We start from the raw sequence: 22,370 nt of genomic DNA on the forward strand, positions 1-22,370 counted from the left end.
TTTGACAATGTTATAGCACTGATTCCACAATATAATTCTTCCAGTCATATAGTTGTTTGTGCAGCTCTTTCTTAGCCTGGAATTTAAGACCAACCCACTCTTCCAGGTTTTCCTCTTAAGTTATTGACTTAGTGTTCTGTTCAAAATTTTATCCATTTTTCAATGGCTAAATCATATGTTGTCTTTTCTAGGAAAATCTCTCTCCTCCCATCTTATATGGATACATGAGTTGTTCTTCTTTTCTAAACTTCAGTACTTCATTTATCCATTTAAGGCACTTAATCATCATACTCCTGTTATTTGTGTATATTTGTCCTTTTATCTAAAAGGATGTCAGCTTCATGAGGCAGAAATTACCTTTATATTGATATATTCTCTCTATAGGACCTAATATAATAGAATTCCTTTCTTTATTCAGCCAATGTATATTTCTTTTACTTTAGAATTAAAAGACTAGATTAAATCATTTCTAAGGAGACTTTTAACCAAAAAAAATTTATGAATCTGGTTCTAGAACTTATTTAATAAAGTACAAAAGCCTCCTTTTCCCCTCATACTGTGAGTACAAAGAGTCAGATATTTGCTATCAAACTGGTTTTGTTAAGAAAGTTTTTGAAATCTGACTTTGAAATGTGGGTAATTATTTTTCGAGAACTTTTGCAACATGCTTATTGAAAGAGGCAACACATGCTTCTGATGGAATTTTGAACATTAAAAGAATTGTCCATCTGGTTTTATTTTTATGAAATTAAGTGATACTACATCAGAGCTCCACAAAGTTAAAAGCTGTATAATGAAGAACATCAAAAAAGTAAACAGTTAACTCTGGCAAGGCTTATGAAAGGGAACATCTCGTTATACACCAGAAGTTTTTATCACTCATTTATCTCTACCTTTTCTTCCTGCTCTTTATAGCAATACAGAACATTTCCATTGGTGCTGATTTCTGTTTGGCAAGTTGCTGCCAAGAGTCCAGATGTTTTTCAGTGTGACTTTACAGAAACTTGTGTTATTCAAATTTCAGAAATGCTGTTAGACTAGGTTAGACAAATCAAGAGAAAAAGAAAACAACAATTTATATTGAAAACTAAGCCTAAATTCTTTATTTGTTTCAACTGCTTTTGTTTCTCTTTCCCATCTGTGTTCAGTTCTCAAGTGATTCAAATTAAGGGAGTAAAAGCCAAATTATGAGGTGAAAGCATGACTTTGGCCTCTAGGAAAATAAAAATATATAAGAATCTAGTAAGACAGTTTCACCAGTCAGAGTATCTTTTACTTTTAGTAAAGGACACTTCTTGGGAAACATCTGAATCTTTTAACTCTCGGGCTCCTTGGAATAAACCTGAGAGAAAGCTCTTCCATGTGGGTCTAAGGCAAATGTGACACTACCAAGAAAAGAAAGACCTGTGACTCCCTGACCACTTCAGCCCCTCAGAAATTAACAAAACTCAATGATTTCCCTCTAAGCATCTTATGCTTTCTTCGACATTGCCCTTCTATCCTCTGACTTCCTCTTCCCTCTTACCCTAACAGGAGGAAGCCAGAATGAAGTGGTCTAAACACAGTCAACAAGTTGGTTGTAGGGATTTTCTTTTTCAGTTGGATGCATGCCCTAAAAAAGAAAAATTTAGGATTAACAAGTTGCACCCGAGTAATATTGTCCATTTACAAGTCTGATTTCATCCTATTCTGATAGATTTATGAAGAGGCTAAAAGATTTTAAAATTTAATTTGGCTAATCTCCCAGTTTCTGGTATTATTAAATAATTAGAATAAATTTCTAGATGTAAAAGGAGCATGATTAGAAACAATCAAACTTATTGACATTATCACCAGAAACATGCTTTTTAACATTCTAGCATAGGCATTAAGATGTTGAGAACCATTCAGAAAAGAATTAACTTGGTTTTCAGCAAAAGTGGAGCATGAGGACTGATGATTAAGTATTGATTTTCTTTTCTTATAAACTTGTATCTTGTGTTCCAAAGGCATTAGCTTTGTTTTGCAGGAGAATTGAATCTTCTCTGGGGTTTTAATCCCCACAAATGTACCAGCTCTTTAGAAACATGGATAGGATAAATGGTGGCTGCTTTAGGCTGAGCCTTGGTGTATGATACTTCTGCCACTTCAGGGACTCACAGAATAAGCAGATGTGGGGTATTGCACAGTGAATAATTATTTTATCCCATCTAGGGTCCCTTCAGTCTAATTTGTGGGCTAGAAACATTTTTATAATTATTCCATGTGGAATATTCCTGCTATAAAATTTTAAACCTTATAATCCCTTCTTGCAAACATGGTAGGTACCTGAAACATCAAAACAATAATCAGATCCTTTATTTTTAATGTAAAAATCTATAAAATGAAACATGTAACATATTAAAACTATATATAGGAATATGTAATTTTAAAAATATGTAAAATGGACAAAATTATATCTGCCAACCAGGTAGCTAGAGAGAACAAGCAGAACATTAACAATGCTTTGAAGTCCCCTATGTGCCCATTTCCAGTGCTGGACCCTAGTAGGAACCTTCAACCATTATTCCAAGTTTTGTGAAGAAGGAATTGATGTTCCTTGCTTGATTTTGTAATTTTACCACTTATGTATGCATCTCTAACAAGTATATCTATATGTGTACTATATAACTTTGTAAGTTTTCAATTTTATATAAAAGATATCATACTTTTTTCCTTATAACTTGTTTTTTTATATGTTTTTGAGAGTCATTCATGTAGATGTGTGTAGCTCTAATCTATTTTTCACTGTTTTCAGATGGTTTAAATGGTTATAGTATATGTGGAAATGTTATTGTTTCTCCTAATGATCAACATTTGTGTTGTTTCCAAAATTTTGCTGTTGTAACTGGTGTTTCTGTGATGATCCTCATACAAGTATCTTGAGCAGCTATTGCTGGGTTGTAGGGTAAAAATGTGTTAGCTCCACTAAATAATGCCCCAGTTGTTTTTTAATTTGGGTTCCAGCAGCATAGAGGAGTTTCTGTTCTTCCATAGCTTCACCAAGATACTGTCATACTTTTCAATCACATTTGATGGGTCTTAAATGGAATCTCATTGTATTTTTTATTTTTATTGCCCTAATTACTAGTGTTGAGCATATTTTTATGCTTAATGACCACTCAGTTCTGATTTTTTACACATTTTCCTATTGGAATATTTCACTTTTACCTGTTGATATATGGGCTTTCCTCCCATTTTAATTCTGAAATATAATAGTGTACAAACAAAGCTACATGAAACATCTATGTACAATTTAATAAGCAATTTTGAGGTACAACTTAATAGATAATTTCAAGAAAATATTCATGTAAGTACAACCTACATTAAGAAATAAACATTTCCAGGATGCCAGAAGCTCCAACTGTCCTTCTCTAATTCAATGACATCTTTTGCTCCAAAGGAAACCATCATCTTGATTTTTCTGGCAATCATTTCCTTGCTTCTCTTGATAGTTTTATCATCTAGGTATCTATTCATAAACAATATAGTTTAATATGGTCTTTTTTGAATTTTGAACTTTATATTATACATATTCTTTTAGGTTTTGCTTCTTTCTTTTTTTTTGTTTTTGTTTTTTTTTTTAAAGATTTTATTTATTTATTTTGACAGAGAGAGAGATCACAAGTAGGCAGAGAGGCAGGCAGAGAGAGAGGAGGAAGCAGGCTCCCTGCAGAGCAGAGAGCCCGATGCGGGGCTCAATCCCAGAACCCTGAGATCATGACCTGAGCCGAAGGCAGTGGCTTAATCCACTGAGCCACCCAGGCGCCCCGGTTTTGCTTCTTTCTTTAGTTTTTGTGGGGAGGTTGCTTCTTTAGATCAACATTGTTTGTAAGACTTAGCCTGATCTCATATCCTATCTTGAAGGGTACAGTATTTGTAGTCCATCTTACTGTAGTCCTATAGCTTTGTCCATAACTCAAATTAACAATGGATTATCTGTTGAAATTTCAATAAACCTAAAAAAATAACATTCATCTAAATCCATTTATGTCTTCTATTTTACCTCATTTTACAAATCTCTCTAAGTTAATTCCAAGTGAGTCAGAAGATTTCATAAATTGCTAATTAGTTGCTATGGTAGCAGATTTATTTTCTTTTTTTTTTTTTTTGCTACCTTATCCTTGAATGTTTTATGTTTGTTATAATCATGAGTTAACTTTAATATACCCACACTTTACATCTACTGCCTCAAAGGCAGTATTTTTTTCTCTTTAGTAGCCTAAATATATACCTTAGAAGAACTTCTGGTCTTCTGGCTTCATGGAAATATAATATTAAATAATGAGATAAATTATAAACATTCAAATTTTCTGCCAAAGCCATGGTGCTTAGTATATACTAATTATTAGGATCCAAGCACATTCATGTGCTAATTACCAAAAAAAAAAAAAACTTTACTACTTTTTACCTACTTTTCTGTTCTCTCATTCTCTTTCCTAAACACCTTAGAGTTCAACTGAAATTAGTTCAGTTCAGCACTTATTGAGGGCCTGGCAATATCCCCTCTTCTAACCATAAAAAAAGAAAGGAAGAAAAAGTACTGATTTCTTCTTCAATGCATTTATAACCCAGGCAAGAAAATATACATATAGAAAAATAATTACCATGTAGTATAAAAGCACTAATAGAAGCAAGAACAAGGTGAAAGTCACATAGAGGAGAGAATGATTAACTCTCTTAGAGTTCAGTGGGTTGGGCGAAGACATCACAGAATAAGAAAGCATCAGAACTGGTTTTTAAAGGATGAATAGAACATTTCCAGCCAGGGGAAACAGGATGGGCAAAAGCCTGGAGGTTACAATGAATTCAGTGAACTGCAAATGATCCAGTATTGCTGGAGTTTAAAGCACAAAGGGGAAGCATGAAGAGAGATGAGGCTCCAGAGAAAGTCCATGTCTTATCAAGGTTTGTAATGGAGTTTGAACTTTATTCTATAAACATGGGAAGACATTTAAGTATGGGGACATGATCAAATCTATGTTTCAGAAATATTACCTTCAAGGGGCGCCTGTGTGGCTCAGTGGGTTAAAACCTCTGCCTTCGGCTCAGGTCATGATCCCAGGGTCCTGGGATCTAGCCCCACGTCAGGCTCTCTGCTCAAGTGGGGAGCCTGCTTCCTCCTCTCTCTCTGCCTGCCTCTCTGCCTACTTGTGATCTCTCTCTGTCAAATAAATAAATAAAATCTTTTAAAAGAAAAGAAATATTACCTTCAAGATGTTGTGAAATTTAAGTACCCAGCTGTATAGTATTAGGATTGGCTTGATTGACAGTAATGCAAAATAACACCATTTAAAAAGTTAGTCCAGAGATGCAGTTCAGGGCTGATATGACATCAGAAGGCCCATGGTGTCAAAGGCTCAATCCCTTCCTATATTATTGCTCTCACCTGTAGCTGTCATATATGCCTCTAATTATGTCTAAGATGACAATATCCACATTGCAGGCAACTAAGTTGAGTAGGGACACAGTAAAAGAGGGCAAAGTATGCCCACAAACTTCCTTTTAAGGAAGATCTCAGGAAATAACATATGACTCTTCTACCTACTTTCCATTTGCCACCTCCTAGTCACATGGTAATGCCCAGCTTCAAAGTAAGCAGGAAGTGTAGCAGAAAAAAAAAATGGAAATGGAGGACAAATAGCAGTTTTCCCACTGAAAAATAAGACATTGAAGTCAAGGGAGTATTGAGAAATAATAGGTACTGCATTAAGGCACCATTCATGAGCATCCAGAGTGGGCAAGATCTAAGAGCTGTTTGAGAAGCCAGCTGGTTTAACAGCTGGTGATCTAGTGGTTAGGGTGAAAACTCTTGGTTTCTGGCTTGAATGACTGAGTAGATAGAGGTATCGCTATGGGGAATTTTCACCATCATAAAAAAGGTGGAAGGAAAAAAATGAAAGCAAAACAAGAAAAAAATCAAAGTAGTATTCTTGTCTTTGATAATATACTTTCCCCGGAGATTCTCTCATACGTTTGGATTTTATTTAAAAGCAGAAGGGGAGATACAAGTATCCAAATAACATAGGATGCTGGGTCTTTCTCTTCTATTCAAGACAGTGAGATAGGAAAACTCCCAGACCTGACTGTTACCAGCTAAATAAGTGACGGATGGCGAGTGAGTTTATCCTCTGGACTCTAGTGACCTCATAGGTAGAATTGGAAAGTTGCATTAGATAAGGTGAAGGTACCATCAGCTCTAGAATTACTTGATTCACTGATCAGACCAATCCCCCATACAAATCAACAGCACAATATGAACAGTCTTGCATCACTCCCAGCTATGCATTCCTTGCCAATGGAGAAAAGTAAGTGAAGCAATATCTTAAAGTTCAAGTAAACACAATTTCCTGTCTAATTACTTCACATCTCTTCTCACTTGGCACTTAAAAACCCAGTTTAGTGTGGTCTTGTGGTATTAAATTTTGGCAAATTTACAATCTCTTATTAAAGTGGAGGGGATTTTGCCAATTGCATTTCAAGATTACTTAAAAAGTTGTACTTGGGGGGAAAAGGATTGCCTTTCCTATTATGTACGTAAGTCTACATGTGATAGCTGAAAATATCTCCCTTGAGTTAAGAAGTATTTTTCCTTTTAGTTGAGTGAGTACACATTGTTCCACCTACTACAAAGGATTAAAATGACCTGTTTCATCACAGAGCAAAGTAATGGTGGCAGCATGCGATTTTTGGCAGAAAGAACACTTTGTAATTGCTAATTTCCTATACCCAAATTCAGCTGAAGATTGCAGCCTGAGTCCATAGTACTTTGCAAGACTTAACAAGCAGGACCCAAGTACACTGCCAGGTTTTGTAAAATGCTAATGAATCTAAACTAGCAGGGAGTTTGCTGAGGATGAGTCTTTTGAAAGGAATCTTCAAATCCAAGACCCCAAATGCCTTATGGAGACATGAAAGTATCCATGGGACACAACTGGTAGACTCAGGTGTTTGCTTTGGCTCACATCTCTCATCTCCATTGCGTTCTGTGCCAACTAACAGCTGTCCTCAAGGTCACTCTTCTTAAAAAATCAGCAACTTATGAGAACCAATAATGCTTTCAGCAGGTATAATCCATTTTACTTGGAAAGTGCTTCAACTAGTGTTTCCTTTGATACAAAAGAGTTTGGAAATCTGATATAAATGTAACACTTTAGAATTCATATCTGGCACCAAATTTGCATCTCTCACCCTAAGAAAAATATTCCTTACTGAGTAAGTATTAGATCCCAGTTTATTATGAAAATCTACATTTTCTAGGTGGCCCAAAGAAAACAAATGCAAATAAGACTGTGCTGATATAATCAACTTTGAAGCCACAGTTTGAAGTTCCTCAAGTTCCCAAATAATTTCCAAACTTGTCAGTCATATTTCTAAATTAATCATTCTTTGCATTTGACAAACAGACTTTAAAATGCAAAGTTCATTGTTCTTCATCAAGGCCTTACATTTTGGCACATTTGTAGGGTGTGGGACCTGGAGTTCTGGATTACAGCTAACACCACCAGAACACTGCGTACCTTATTAGGTCTATAGATTATCTTTGATTGTGTAAAATATGCAAATTCCCCAAATCCTAAACACCGTACAGGACTTTTGTTGACAAAAAATTTGAGATGTGTGCAGAAGCCACTGTGCTGTAAGGCAAAGAAAATAGGCTCAGTGGTTACACTGAGCAATGCTCAAGGCCAAGCTTGTCCCTTCTTAACAGGGTAAACTAGTTAGCTATCTCTCATAATTTCTGATTATTTCAGTCTCTCTTTAAGTAAGGAAAATCATGACTATGTTTCATAGGTAGATAGATATCTACCTATATAGAAAGGTAGATGGATGGGTAGATAGACAATTATTTTCTATTATTATTATCATCCATCCATCCATCCATCCATCTATCCATCCATATGCCAGCAGTTTAAATACTGTAGTTGCTCAGGCCTAAATCCCTGGGACCATCTTATCTCCTTTTACACTTTACTTCTAACCTACCAGCAATTTCTGCCAGTATTTCTTCTAGAATATATCCAGAGTCTGACTGTATCTCATCACCTCTACTGCTACCCATAGTTGTGCCCAGCACCATCAACTCTCCCTTGATGATGGCAACAGTCTCCTCCTCTCCAGTCTCTCTGATTCTTGCTCTCCTCCAGGCTATTTTCAATACAGAAGCCAAATTGGCCTTCTTAAAACAGAAATCAGATCCTGTCACTCCTCAGTTCAAGGCCCTTGGATGACTTTCCCTCTCTCTCTCTCTCTGTCTTTCCCATGATGATAAGACCCTGAGGATCTGGCCTCTCCACTAGCTCTCATTAATCTCCCATCACACTGTAACCCTTCCCATGCCTTTGCTTCCTCTGCCCCAGCCTCACTAGCCTCTTGCCAGACATACCTTGCCTCCGGTCTCTATATTATTGCTCCATATCTCAGCAAAGGCTGGTATACCAACCCAGGTTTGAATTAAGAAGGACAAAATATTAGAGTTCAGTCACTGGGAATCAAAAAGAAATAGTAAACCCAAAGCATGTTTAAGAATGAGATATTATAGGGGCACCTGGGTGGCTCAGTAGGTTAAGCATCCCACTCTTGATTTTGGCTCAGGTCATGATCTCAGGATCATGAATGCATGTTCCACAGTGGCTGCACCAATTTGCATTCCCACCAACAGTGCACAAGTTTTCCTTTTTCTTCACATCCTTGCCAAAATCTTTTGTTTCTCATCTTCTTGATCTAAGCCATTCTGACAGGTATGAAGTGATATCTCATGGTGGTTTTGATATGTACTGCCCTAATAATGAGTAATGTTGAGCATCTTTTCATGTGTCTGTTAGCTAGCTATATGTATTCTTTAGAGAAATTACTTCCTGTTTTCTGCCCAATTTTTATTGGATTGTTTGGGGTTTTTTGCTGTTGAATTGTATACATTCTTTATATACTTTGGGTAGTAATCCTTTATCAGATATATCATTTCCAAACACTTCTCCATTCAGTAGATTATCTTTTGGTTTTGTTGATTGTTTTCTATATATTGTATAATGTCATTTAAAATTATAACAGTTTTACGTCTTCCTTATAATTTGGATACTTTTTATTTCTTTTATTGTCTGATTGCTGTGACTAGGCCTTAATTAACAGTACTATGTTGAATTAAAGTGGTGAGACTGGACATCCTTGTCTTGTTCTTGCTCTTGAGAGAAAAATTATCAGATTTTCGCACTGAGTATGATCTTAGCTATGGGTTTTTCTTATGTGGCCTTTATTATGGTGAGGTATGTTCCCTCTAAACCAACTTCATTGAGGGTTTGTATCATGAATGGATGTTGTACTTTGTCAAATGCTTTTTCTGCATCTATTGAAATGATCATATGGTTTTTATCCTTTCCCTTGTTGATGTGATGTATTACATTGTTTTATTTGTAAATATTGAACATGTGCATTGCAGGAATAAATCTCACTTGATTGTGGTGAATGATTTTTTTCTTATATTGTTGGATTCAGTTTGCTGTTTTTGAGGATCTTTGCATCTGTGTTCTTCAGAGATATTGGCTTGTAATTCTCTCTCTCTCTCTCTCTATCTCTCTTTATAGTGTCTTTATCTGGTTTTGGAATCAGGGTAATTGGTCGTGAATGAATTTGGAAGCTTTCTTTCCTCTTCTATTTTTTGGAATACTTTGAGAATATGTATTAACTTTTCTTTAAATGTCTGATAGAATATGCCTGTGAAGCTATCTAGTCCTAGATTTTTGGGGGAGTTTTTTGATTACTGATTCAATTGCATTATAATCAGTCTGCATACTAGTCTGTTCAAATTTTCTATTTCTTCCTGATTCACTTTTGGGAGGCTATATGTTTTTAAATATTTATCCATTTCTTCTAGATTGTCCAATTTGTTAACATATACTTAATTTTTCATAATCTCTTATAAACCTTTGTATTCTTGTAGTGTCCATTAGTATTTCCCCTCTTTCATTCCCCATTTTGTTATTTGAGTTACTTGCTTGCTTTTTTTTGATGAGGCTGGCCAAAAGTTCATAAATTTTGTTCATCTTTTCAAAGAACAAGCTCCTGGTTTTATTGATCTGTTCTTTTGGTTTTTTTAGTCTCTTTCATTTATTTCTACTCTTATCTTTATTATTTCTTTCCTTCTACTGGCTTTGGCCTTTATTTATTCTTCTTTTTCTAGCTCCTTTAGGTGTAAGGTTAGGTTGTTTATTTGAGATTTTTCTTTGTTCCTGAGGTAGGCCTGAGTTGGTATAAACTTCCCTCTTAGAACAGCTTTTACTGCATCCCAAAGATTTTGAAACACTGTGTTTTCATTTTTATTTTTGTTCATGTACTTTTTGATTTCCTCTTTGATTTCTTGGTTGACCCACTCATTGTTTAGTAGAATGTTAATTAACTTCATGTGTTTGTGTCTTTCCAAATTTTTTCTTGTGGTTGATTATTAATTTCATCACCATATGGCTGGAAAAGATGCATGGTATGACTTCAATCTTCTTCAATTTATTTAGACATTTTTGTGACCTAATATGGGATCTAATCTAAAAAATGTGCCACGTGAACTTGGAAAGAATATATATTCTGCTGCTTTAGGATGGAATGTTCTGAATATATCAGTTAAATCCATCTGGTCCAATGTGTCATTCACAGCCACTGCTTCCTTGCTGATTTTCTGTTTGGATGATCTAAATATCCTACTGATTGTTATCAGTAGGATATTAGTATGATATTAAAGTCCCCTATTATTGTATTACTATCTATTTCTTCCTTATGCTTTGTATTAGCTGCTTTATGTATTTGGGTGCTCCCATGTTGGGTGCATAAATATTTACAATTGTTATATCTTCTTGTTGAATTGTTCCATTTGTGATTATGTATGGTGTCCTTCTCTGTCTCTTGTTATAATCTTTGTTTTAAAGTATATTTTGTCCAATATAAGTATTGCCACCCCAGCTTTCTTTTCACTTACATACGCATGGTAAATACTTCTCCATACCTTCACTTTTGATCTGCATGTGCCTTCAGATCTGAAATGAGTCTCTTGAAGACAGCATGTACATGGGTGTTGCCTTTTTATCCATTCTATCACCCTATGTCTTTTGATTGGAAGCTTTAATCCATTTACATTCAACATGACTATTGGTAGGTATGCGTACTTATTGCCATTTTGTTATTTGTCCTATGGTTGTTTCTGTGGTTCTTCTTTGTTTCTGCTCTTGCTCTCTTCTCTGACAGTTTGCTGGCTTTCTTTAGTGGTATACTTGGATCCCTTTTTCTTTAGTTTTGCATATCTATTACTGCTTTTTGATTTGTGGTTATCATTAGGTTTTTATATAATATCTTATGCATATAGCTGTCCATAATAAGGTAATGGTCACTTAAGTTTCAATGCAATCTTTACTCTTCTCCTGCCTCTGCTCCCACCACATTTTAAGCATATGATGTCATACTTTACATCCTTTTATTTTGTGAATCTCCTGACTGATTTTTATAGATAGACTTAATTTGACTGCTTTTGTGCTTCCTAGTTTTCTTACTCCTACTTGTTGAATTTCCTTTCTACCGAGTCCCCTTTAACATTTCTTGTCAGGCTGGTTTAGTGGTCATGAATTCCTTTAACTTTCATTGGTCAGGGAAGCTGCTTATCTCTCTTTCCATTCTGAATGATGGCCTTGCTGGATAGGGTATTTTTGGCTGTAGGTTTTTTTTTTCCTTCAGCACTTTGAATATGCCATGCCTTTCCCTTCTGGCCTGCTAAGTTTCTGCTGAAAAATCTGCTGATAGACTGATGAGATTTCCTTTATATGTACCTGTTCTCTCTCTCTCTCTCTCTCTTTCTCTCTTCATCATCACTTTTTGCCACTTAATTACTATGACTATTCATGTAGACCTGCTTGGTCAATTGGGGAGGGGGGGCTTTCTGCCACCTGGATGTGGATTTCTGCTTTCTTCCCAGATTTGGGAACTTTTCAGCTATTATTTCTTCAAATGATTTTTCTGCTCCCTTTTATCTCTCCTCTCATTCTGGGATCCCTATAATTCAAGTGTTATTGTGCCTCTGAGTTCATTTTCTGTGATCATTTTTCTACTTGCTGTTCAGTAGTTTAATTGCTTTTCATTACTCTATCCTCTAGGTCATTGATGCATTCTTCTGCTTCCTCTGGTCTATTTATTCCATCTAGTGTATTTTTTATTTCATTTATTGAGTTTTTCATTTCTGATTGGTTCCTTTCTTATGTTTTCTGTCTCTTTGTTGAGGGTCTCACTGATATTTTCCACTCTCTTCCCCAGTCCAGTGAGTATTTTAATGACCATTATTTTAATTCTCTATTAGGCATATTATTTATCTCCATTTCATTTAGCTCTCTTGCTGTGATTTTATCCTATTCTCTCATTTGGGATATATTCCTCTGTCTCCTGATTTTGTCTAACTCTCTGTCTATTTCTCTGTGTTAGTAAGGTCAGCTATCTCTCCTATTCTTGCCAAAAGTAGTGGCCTTATGAAGAGCTCCTGTAGTGTCCTGTAGTATAATATTCCCTGTTCACCAGAACCTGGCACTTAAAGGATATCTCCTATATATGTTGTGTGCATCCTGCTATTGTGGCTGAGCTGCCTTTTCCTTTAGTCCAGTCATCTGCAATGACTCTCTTTGATTGTTTTAGCAGTATTTGGTCCCTGTTTTTTTAGTGGGTCAGTGTGGGTCCACCTTGGGTTGAGCTGAGTCAGACCAGGAGTTATCCAGAAATGCAGTAACATAAAACTGCAGTGTACTTTCCCTGTCTTGTCTCCTGACATGCTTTTGTTGATGGGCAGGGCCTGCAGTCAGACCAGATGTCTACCTGCCCACACCCCACCCCCCACTGCTAGGACTGCAGTCAGAACCTGTGTATGTGGTTATCTTCCCCTCTCCCCCAGGGCACAAATCACTTTGTAGTGTCCTAGTCCCTGTTGGTTCGGTTTTCACACTGCAAGCCTTGGTGTGGATGTGCTCTGGCCAAGGGCATATTAGAGAGGGCAGGTCTGCAGATGAACACAGGGTCAGGGTGCACAAGGTTAGCAAGGTCTGAGCTGGTCCACTATGGGATGGGAGCTGCAGTCACAGAGGATTGAGGCAGGCCACGTTGAAGTGGGGGGTGGGGAAGTATTCACAGAAGCATTAGGGGCAGGATGCCTATTAGTAAGGTTGGCATGGGTCTGCTGTGGGAGAAGACCTGGAACCAAGGCCTGGCTATAGGACATATGTCCACAGGAGAATGTGGAGACAGGGCAAGCTGTTAGTAAGATAGTTAGTGAGTACTGGCATCCTGCTGGCTCCCACAGATGTCCATGTGTCTAACCCTGAAGTTGGAGAAGGGAAATAATGCCAGCCAGCTTTTTTGTCCCTGGAGAAGTCTCCTAAAGATCTCTGTCCCTCAATCACATGATCTGAGATTAGTAAACAAATATCCCCGTTATCTACCCCAGGTGTTTTTCAAACTGAAAAGCTGAAACACTTCTAACTTCTCAACAGCTTATCCAGAGAACAGGGCTTCTAACTTTGAAACATGATGCAATGTATTTAAATTAGTATTTCCACAATGCTTTTGAAGAGGGCTTGTTTAAAATAAAGATACCTAAGTCTCATCCTAGACTTTCTGAAATAGAGCTGTAGTTCTGGGACCCAGAACTCTGCACTTGAACACACTCTCCTAGTTGACTTACATATGTTAAAATTTGAAAATTACTGCAAAGAAACTATACTCCACAGTATAAAAATGAGCACCTAATGAGAGAGAGAGAACATAAGAGAAGAGTGAGGGGCAGAAAAAGAAGCAGATGACTTACTGAGCAGGGAACCCTATGTGGGGCTTAATCCCGGGACTCTTGGACCATGATCTGAGCTGCAGGCAGATAGGCACCCCTATGTTTAACTTTCTAAGCAACTGACAGACTGTTTACCAAAGTGCCTGCCCCATTTTACATTACCCCCACAATGTTTGAAGATTCTGATTTCTCCCCATTCTCACCAACTTGTTACCATCTGTCTTTTTCATAATAGCCATTATATTGTGTATGAAATGCTCTTGATTTGCATTTCCCAAATGACAAGCAAAGACATGTGCTTATTGGCCACCTGTATATATTCTTGGGATAAATACCTATTCATATCATTTGCGCATTTTAAAATTGAGTTATTTATCCTTCTTATTATTGAGTTGTAAGAGTTTTTCAATATATTCTGTGTAGTCCTTTATCAGATATATGCTATGCAAATATTAGCTACCATTCTGTGGATTGTCTTTTCATTTTCTTGACAATGTCCTTTAATGCACAAAAGTTTTTAAATTTGGTGAATTCCAATTTGTCTATTTTTTCTCTTGTTGCTCATGCTTTTTAGTGTTGTATAATCTGTTCCCAAATCCAAGTCCATGTAGGTTTACTATATTTTCTTCTAAGAGTGTTACATTTTAGTTCTGAAATATAGATTTTTGATCCAATTTGAGCTAATTTCTGTGTATGGAATGAGGGAGGGAGTCCAACTTTATTCCACTACGAATGAATGAATGTATGAATGTCCAGTTGTCTCAGCGCCATATACTGAAAAGATTATCCTTTTCCCCATTGAATGTTTTTAGAACCCTGTTCTGTAGCACCAAAAATCAATTGACTATAGATGTGAAGGTATATTTTAGAATCCTTAGTTCTATTCCATTTATTTACATGTTAATCCCTATGCCAATACCATAGTGCCTTGACTGCTGTTCCTTTATAGTTAAGTTTTAAAAATCAGGAAGTGTGAGTCCTCCAGCTTTCTTCACATTTTTAAAGATGATTTTAGCTATTCTGAGCCCTTTGAGCTCCAATATGAATTTTAGGATCAGCTTAAAATTTCTACAAAGAAGCCACATGAGATTCTAGTAGTATTGCACTGAATTTATAGATCAGTTAGGGGAGTATGGCCATCTTACCAATGTTAAGTTTTCTAATCTATAAACATAAGATGTCTTTCCATTTATTAAGATCTTTAAATTTTAACAATGTTTTATAGTTTTCACAGTGTGTTTTGCAGTGTTACATGTATTCCTAAGTATTTTGCTCTCCAATGTAAAAGGAATTTTTTAATCATATTTTTGGCTTGCTCATACAAGTGTATAGAAAGACAATTGATTTTTGCATATTGGCCTTATATCCTGCAATCTTGCTGAACTTGTTTTTTCTTAGAGCTTTTTAGTGAATTTACCAGTTTGGTGTCCAACAATTTAACTCAATATTGATACCACCTACCTGGAGATAGCATCAGTTCTTACAAGTTTAAGAGCTCAGTTCCATAAGACTGCCCACCTCCTCCAAATACCAATCCAACAGCCTGTGTTTCTGACCAATAGGCTATAGATTGGAGGTCCTAACATTGTCCTCCTTGGAGCTGTGCTAGAACAGCTCATATAACTCAGAACAACATTTTACTTACAAAATTACTAGTTTATTATAAAAAGATGTAATTCAGTAATAGCCAGATGGAAGCGATGCATAGAACAAGTTGTGGGGGAAGGGCACAGACCTTCTACGCTTTCTCTCTCTGTGTACTCCACTCTCCCCAAATCTCTACATGTTCACTAACCCAGGAGCTCTCTGAACCCTGTCCTTAGGTTTTTATGGAGGCTTCATTGCATAGGCATAACTGATTAAATCACTGGGCAGTGGTGATTGAACTCAATCTTCAGCCCTTCTCCCCTCCCTTGAGGTCTGGGGAGGGGTTGGGGGGAACTGCAAATTCTAACCTGCTAATCACATTGTTGGCTACCATGACAATCAGCCCCCATCCTTAGGTTACCTGAGGGAATTCTAAATGTCACTTCAGTAATTTCTTGATCTCTCTCATCACTTAAGAAATTCAAAGGTTTTTAAGACCTGTGTGCCAAAACTAGGGACAAAGACCAAGTATACATTTCTGATTATAAATCACAGTATCATACCTATCTGCTCTCTGAGACTCCATTTCTTCATCTGTAAATTGGAGAAATCATAATTCATACTTCATGTGACTGTTGTGAAGATCAAATAAATCAATACATGGAAAGTTCCCCCAAATGGTGCCTGGCAGAGGAACAAATTCTAGCAAGCTAACACAAGCAAGAAGTCATCATGGGGAACATATATTAAAAAGAAGGATATTGCCTCTTCTATTCCCAGTTAGAGAAACTCAGAAGTATTTCTCAAAGTATTGTCTTGCACTGTCTACATCAGAATCAGTAAGATTCTTGGTTTAAAAAAACAGATTCCTGAGACATATCTTAGACTTACTGAATAAGAATCCCAGGAAAGCCTGATTTTTAACAGATGCCTAGGTAATTCTTTGGTACTTTAAGGTTTGACAACCACACTGAGAGAGTGCATTTCCATTGCTTAAATTATTCCAGGTAACTCTAAAATGCCTTTCCTTTCCATCCTTTCCCTGTAATACCACAGGGACAATTCAAGAATAACCAAACTGATTAACCAGAGTGTCTTATAAAGTCATTTGTTAACTTATTCAACATCCTAAGCACTCCCATCAATCTACCCTACCTAGTTGGAACTCATTTATAATTGGATCATTTAAAGAATAATTACCAGAGAATCTCAGAAACCTTTTACCATCTATAAGGATGGGATTAATGGAATTCTCTGCACATGTAGCAAATTTTAGCCTTTTAAAATCATAATAGAAATGCTCTCCTGTTGGACTACTTTGGTTTGTCTATCTCTTAAAAGAGTATCCTGTCTATAATTTAATCATGATTCAGGATCCTTCCATAATTTCTAAGACTTATTTTTAAGTCTCCAAGTAGTGCTACATTTATATACAGAATCTATTTCAGCTCTGAATTTGGAGAAACTCCAAAGTCTATATGTATCTGTAGATTCCTAAGAGGTAAATCAAAGAAGCTTAGTTCAAAGGACACAGAAGGCATAACCTGAGACCTCTGTAGTAACAATATCCACTACTTTAGCCAAAACTTCTAATTTATAGAATCCAGGTTGGGACGGGGAGCATGAGCAAGGATTCCAAGAACTGTTTCAGAATTACACAGTTTTGTTGTTCTTGTTATTCATACTTATTTCTTTCTGAAGCTGACAGTGAGATTATTCTTTTTTTAAAAAAAGATTTTATTTATTTATTTGACACACAGAGAGAGAGAAACAGAATACAAGCAGAAGGAATGGGAGAGGGAGTAGCAGGCTGCCCACTGAGCAGGGAGTCCAATGCAGGGCTCAATCCCAGGATCCCGGGATCATGAACTAAGCTGAAGTCAGGCACCTAACGACTGAGCCAGCTGGGTACCCCAGTGAGATTTTTCTTAAAGCATCTTCTAAGCAAGTGTTTTATGTGATTCTTTATAGGTTTTTGATCAAAATTATCATTTGGGGAGAGATTTTTGTAAGATGAGCTATGTCTTTGTATGCAATTTACTGATGAACAAGTACGAAAATTACAGCTGATCTAATTTGTTAAATTATAGAATAAGTTTAGAAGTGAAGTTTGCACATCAACTTAACCATCCCTGGTGACACCAGAATATAAACAGAACTATTTGGATCTGCAAAAAATGTGAAGCAGACAGTACTCAAAAGTAAAGGGAGGAAATCACACTGAGCTCCTCCCTGAATTCTTCTTTTGGTCACTCTAGGATCCTTATTAAATCCTAAAAATACACATGAAGTCACCATACAATCCTCTTGTTCCTCAGAAAGAAAACACTTCATACTTCCTAGCTAGGGGCTTTGACACCAGGTTTTTATACCCTTGTTTGAATGAGGTGGAGTAGAAGTAGAATAGGGAAAGAAGTCAGGGAAATAAAAGTAAATACATTTTCTAGCCTAGATTTAATCTGTTGTAATATTGATTATTTCTATCTGACAATTTTCCATGTTAGAGTTATATGCCTAGGACAATAGAATTTAATCAAGAGTAATATATTTGAAACAATTTTTTGTTTTCTTGGCTTTATTACTGTGACTTAGATATATTCATCTTTTTTGTCTCAAAATTACGTTTTTAAATCCTAATAGATTCAGAGGATTACCTGTCTTGACAGCTGGCCTACCAACTATATACCTTGTTGCTCCTCGTATTTCATCAGCAAAAGTTGCTCCATTGAAAATGGATTCAAATATTTTAAAACAAGATGCTTTAGGGATAAAATACCAGAAGTTCCTATTTTGACAAATGAAGAGCTGTCTTGGGCCTTTAATTTATCCTTAGTACATAACACCGGCCGTATGATCATTTCTCAGCAGCCACAGTCAGAACTGGCTTATAGTAACAGGCATGTTGTCCATGTGATGGACTATATACAGCCTCTATGGGATGCTGCCAGGGAATATGCACCTCATATGTCTTTTCTTACTCTCTCTCTGACTGGAGAGGTTACCATTCAAAATGAAAAGTTTATTTAGTTAATGTAAATTAGCTCCAAGTACATCAAAGCTTACTGTTCCTAGAATCATATGCTATATACTTAAATCTATGATCTCTCTTAGTTCTTATAACAACTCTATGAAGGAGGTATCTATTTTCTGTTTTCAAAGAAGAAACATCTCAGATAGCTTACCAAAATCACATAGTTTTTACGAGATTTCTCTCAATTCAGTTTGAGGTTTGTCTGATTCCAAAGCCCAAGCTTTTCCAGCCCAGTTTCAAGAAGGAAAAGTCATAAGATTACCCAAACCACCTGTTATACCTGGCTCCTGAACTCTTCAAATCCAGAGTGTAACTTTGCCTCAAAGAGATTCATGGTCATTTTGGTATAAATCAGAGAAACTTCATAATTATTAAGATAAAAGTAATTATTCAGACAAAAGCAATGCTGTTTTTCAAAGAATTGTCGTAAAGACTAATCATCTCATTTTGGTTATTTCACCAGACTTACAAGGCAGAACTATATCCAGGCATTACATCAGTCTCTGGAGATATGAGGATCATAAAAAACACAGTCGCTATCCTTCATTTCTCATCATCATGATAGAGATAGATATAAAATAAGACCTATAATCTGGAGTGCCTTTCAAAATGTTTACCATACTGAACAGGCATCAACCAGTCAGAACATGACTGGCTTCATATAGCTGGTGTGGCTGATGTGCATGCTTGTTGCCTATCAGCTTTGCATTTAATAATGTAGTTAACACTCAAATAGAGATAGGTGGGAATACAGATGGAGAGGGGTAGAAGGAAGAGATGAAGATGATTGTGAACAGCCTGAAAACAGAGCTGATATATGATTTGAACCTTGAAGGAGAAGTGAGAGTTTTCCACTGGACAAAATAGGACAGGATATTTTAGAGGAAACAATGATATTAAACAAAGGCTGTATAGGAAGAATCGAATATGGTCACATTTATAGAATCTTAGTGGAATAATGGTTTTTAGGAGTTAGGAATGGGAGTTACTAATCAACAAACATAAAGTTTCAGTTAAGCAAGATGAATAAGTTCTAGAGATCTGCTGTACATCATTGTTCATGCAGTTAAAAATAGATTCCATGTTAAGTGTTCCTACAGCAATAAAATTAAATTAACTAAGTAAGCAAAAAACCTAAGGCTGGGCAGCATTGAGAAATGTCTAGCAGCTGTGGTTAGATTATAGGGTTCATGCAGAGTAATAGCTAGAGATGATGGTAGTCATTTTGGGCCAGATCACGAAGGTAAGCTAAGAAGTTTTTACTTTTCTTACTTTCTTACCTGGACATCAGATGACATAAAGAATTCCATCATTGCTTGAGATAATTTTGGTTGTGTTGTAGAGAATATACTAGTGGAGGAAGACCATTTAGAGGCTATTTCAATAATTGAGAAGAGAGGGATGCCTGGGTGGCTCAGTGGGTTAGGCCTCTGCCTTTGCCTCGGGTCATGATCCCAGGGTCCTAGGATCGAGCCCTGAATCAGTCTCTCTGCTCAGCGGGGAGCCTGCTTTCCCCCCTACCCCGCCTCCCTCTCAAGCCTATTTACAAGCCTACTTGTACAAGCCTACTTACAAGCCTCTTACAAGCCTACTTGTGATCTCTGTCTGTCAAATAAATAAATAAAATCCTTAAAAATTAAAAAAAATTGAGAAGAGATATGATGTGAGTCTATATGGGTACTGTTGTAAAGAGAAGGAGATTGATGTAAGAGACATCTTGACTACATATAATGGTTGATTGAATGTATTGCGGTGGGAAAGAAAAAAGTCAAGAATGAGTCCAAAGCATTTGGCTTGAACAACTACATTCGTTTTACCTGAGATAGTACAGGCAGATAGAGATAATATCTCCAGTATGTTTGGAAGTGAACAATGATCTTGGTTTCATACAAAATATGTCATGCAGAACACCCAGATGGAGAAGTCAAACAGACAATTGGAAATGTAGATGACTGACAGTACTTACCCTATCCTACACACACACACACACACACATACACGCACACACACACACTTACTTGACAGCTCACAGCCTACGGCGAAAATACTTTGAAACTAAAATGTGTAACTCCTCCTCCTTTAGGGGAAAAATTTGTTTTTAGTTATATGGTTTGAGCCAGTTTGTAAATTGCATATCATAATTTATAAATATCAAAATGTATTCTAAAACTAAGTTTGGCTTATTTTTATATTTTACTGTGCTGCTAAGTCTAAGGTTAGATCTTGATTATCTTGTAGGTAAGTTTGATTTGCAAATATTCCTGAGACATTTATTTTATTATTTTGTTGTAGTGACTTCCGAGATTGCATGCTGTTGCAGTTTATGTGCACAAGTTGCACATAAAACTCCAGCACCGACTTGGCAAATGGCATCTGGGGGAATTGCTCAGTATTGGTACATAGTCTGAATGGGCTCTAGTCTACAATAATGGTAAGAAATCTTCATATCAGTGAGCAATGTGGTATTAAACAGCTCCCTCACTTACATGGTTTTGCATTAAACCAATTCACATATGCATGTAATATATTGTGTAATTAGTATCTCAAGTCAGACTGGAAGAAATATTCTATTCCTACAATTTACCTGCCCTTACCAGGTTCCGCGGGGGGGAAAAACTGCGAAGATGATTAGTTTGTTTTTGGCACATTCTCACCCACTGGTGTCACTGCTTTATAAACCTCCAGACATCTAAATCTTCAAACTAACTCTGCTTGCCCAATGGCTACCACAGTAATACTTCACTCAAACCTGCCCTCTAAAGGAAGACCACCTTTCTTCCTCCTCCTGTCTGGGTTCATTTAACTCCCATTTAAGCAACACCACATTAGGGATTTAGCTTTGTTCACAGTAGTATTGAGAATGGTCATCCAATATTCCCAAGATGTGTCCAAGCGGTGTGTGTGTGTGTGCGCGCGCGCACGCACGCACACATCACACATGCCCTATAATGTAAAATGTCAGCTTCCATGAATGACCTGCTTCTAATTATGCTCTGTGAAACTGAGCATGTGGACAAGTAGGCAGGTGAACAAAGCAAAAAGCCTCTCCTCAGTGTGAAGTTGAGACACTGGCAGACTGAAGGAGAGAGAACATTAGAGCTAGAGAAAACAGTTCTCACCATCTCCTCCTTAACCTCAGCTTTCTCCCTAAGACAGGTCAATGAAACCAGCACAGACCCTGAAATGTCCTCCACTCTCAGAATCTGTTTTCTGAATGCAGAGGTTACTTCGTAACTGGTCTCTGGAAGAGAGGCAATTGGCCTTGGTCAAAATGTCAAAGAAAGAGGGGTTTGTTTTTACTTTCTATTTCCTTCATTGAGTTATTTTCAGACATTCTCCACACTTAGTGGAAAAAACATATTGCATTAATTCTAAAATGATGATTTTTCACAATTTAACACCTCTGAAACTGGGACACATTGTATGACCAATGACATCTTATGGCATTGGTGTTGCCTGGATTGGGTTTCTTATAATAGCATTTATTTCCAACAGTTACCTAGGACAATTATTAATATGGCATGACTTTAAATTAAACGTTATACCTCAGGTTCTTTCATCATATTAGTGGTGTGAATTCAGATCTCATATTTATGTACTGGCTGTGGTTCAGAATCTCAAAGGAGATTTTTCTTTTCTTTCTCCTCCCAGTACTAAGGTTAAGAAATGTGAGTTGTGTCTTAGGAATCCCAACGATCCCAGCTTTATGCCAGAGTATCTTATTAGATTCCCTATCTTGGACTGTTTTTCTTGGTAGTTAATAAAATAATGGTGTATCTTATAGCCAAAAGAATGTAAGATATTTGGTACTAGAATTGAAAAGATTCACCAGGGAAAAAAATTCTTCCCAGTTTATTACTTCTGAACAGCAGCCCTGCCTTCTTCAGGTCTTTGCTTGTCTTTGAGAGCCTGCCAACACCTCTCAACAAGACCCAG

General features: G+C 36.7%; 1 protein-coding gene across 2 annotated transcripts in view; it reads left to right on the forward strand.

Moving 5' to 3' along the window:
- LMNTD1 (lamin tail domain containing 1) overlaps positions 1–22,370 on the forward strand; it is a 451,801-nt gene that overhangs the window by 358,377 nt on the left and 71,054 nt on the right. For both annotated transcript variants that reach the window (XM_046012614.1, XM_046012615.1), the window contains one exon: positions 20,727–20,865. The gene's annotated coding sequence lies outside the window, so the exon portion shown is untranslated. The remainder of the gene's footprint in view (positions 1–20,726; positions 20,866–22,370) is intronic.

Source organism: Meles meles, chromosome 7 (assembly GCF_922984935.1).
Source record: "Meles meles chromosome 7, mMelMel3.1 paternal haplotype, whole genome shotgun sequence".
Lineage (NCBI taxonomy): Eukaryota > Metazoa > Chordata > Mammalia > Carnivora > Mustelidae > Meles > Meles meles.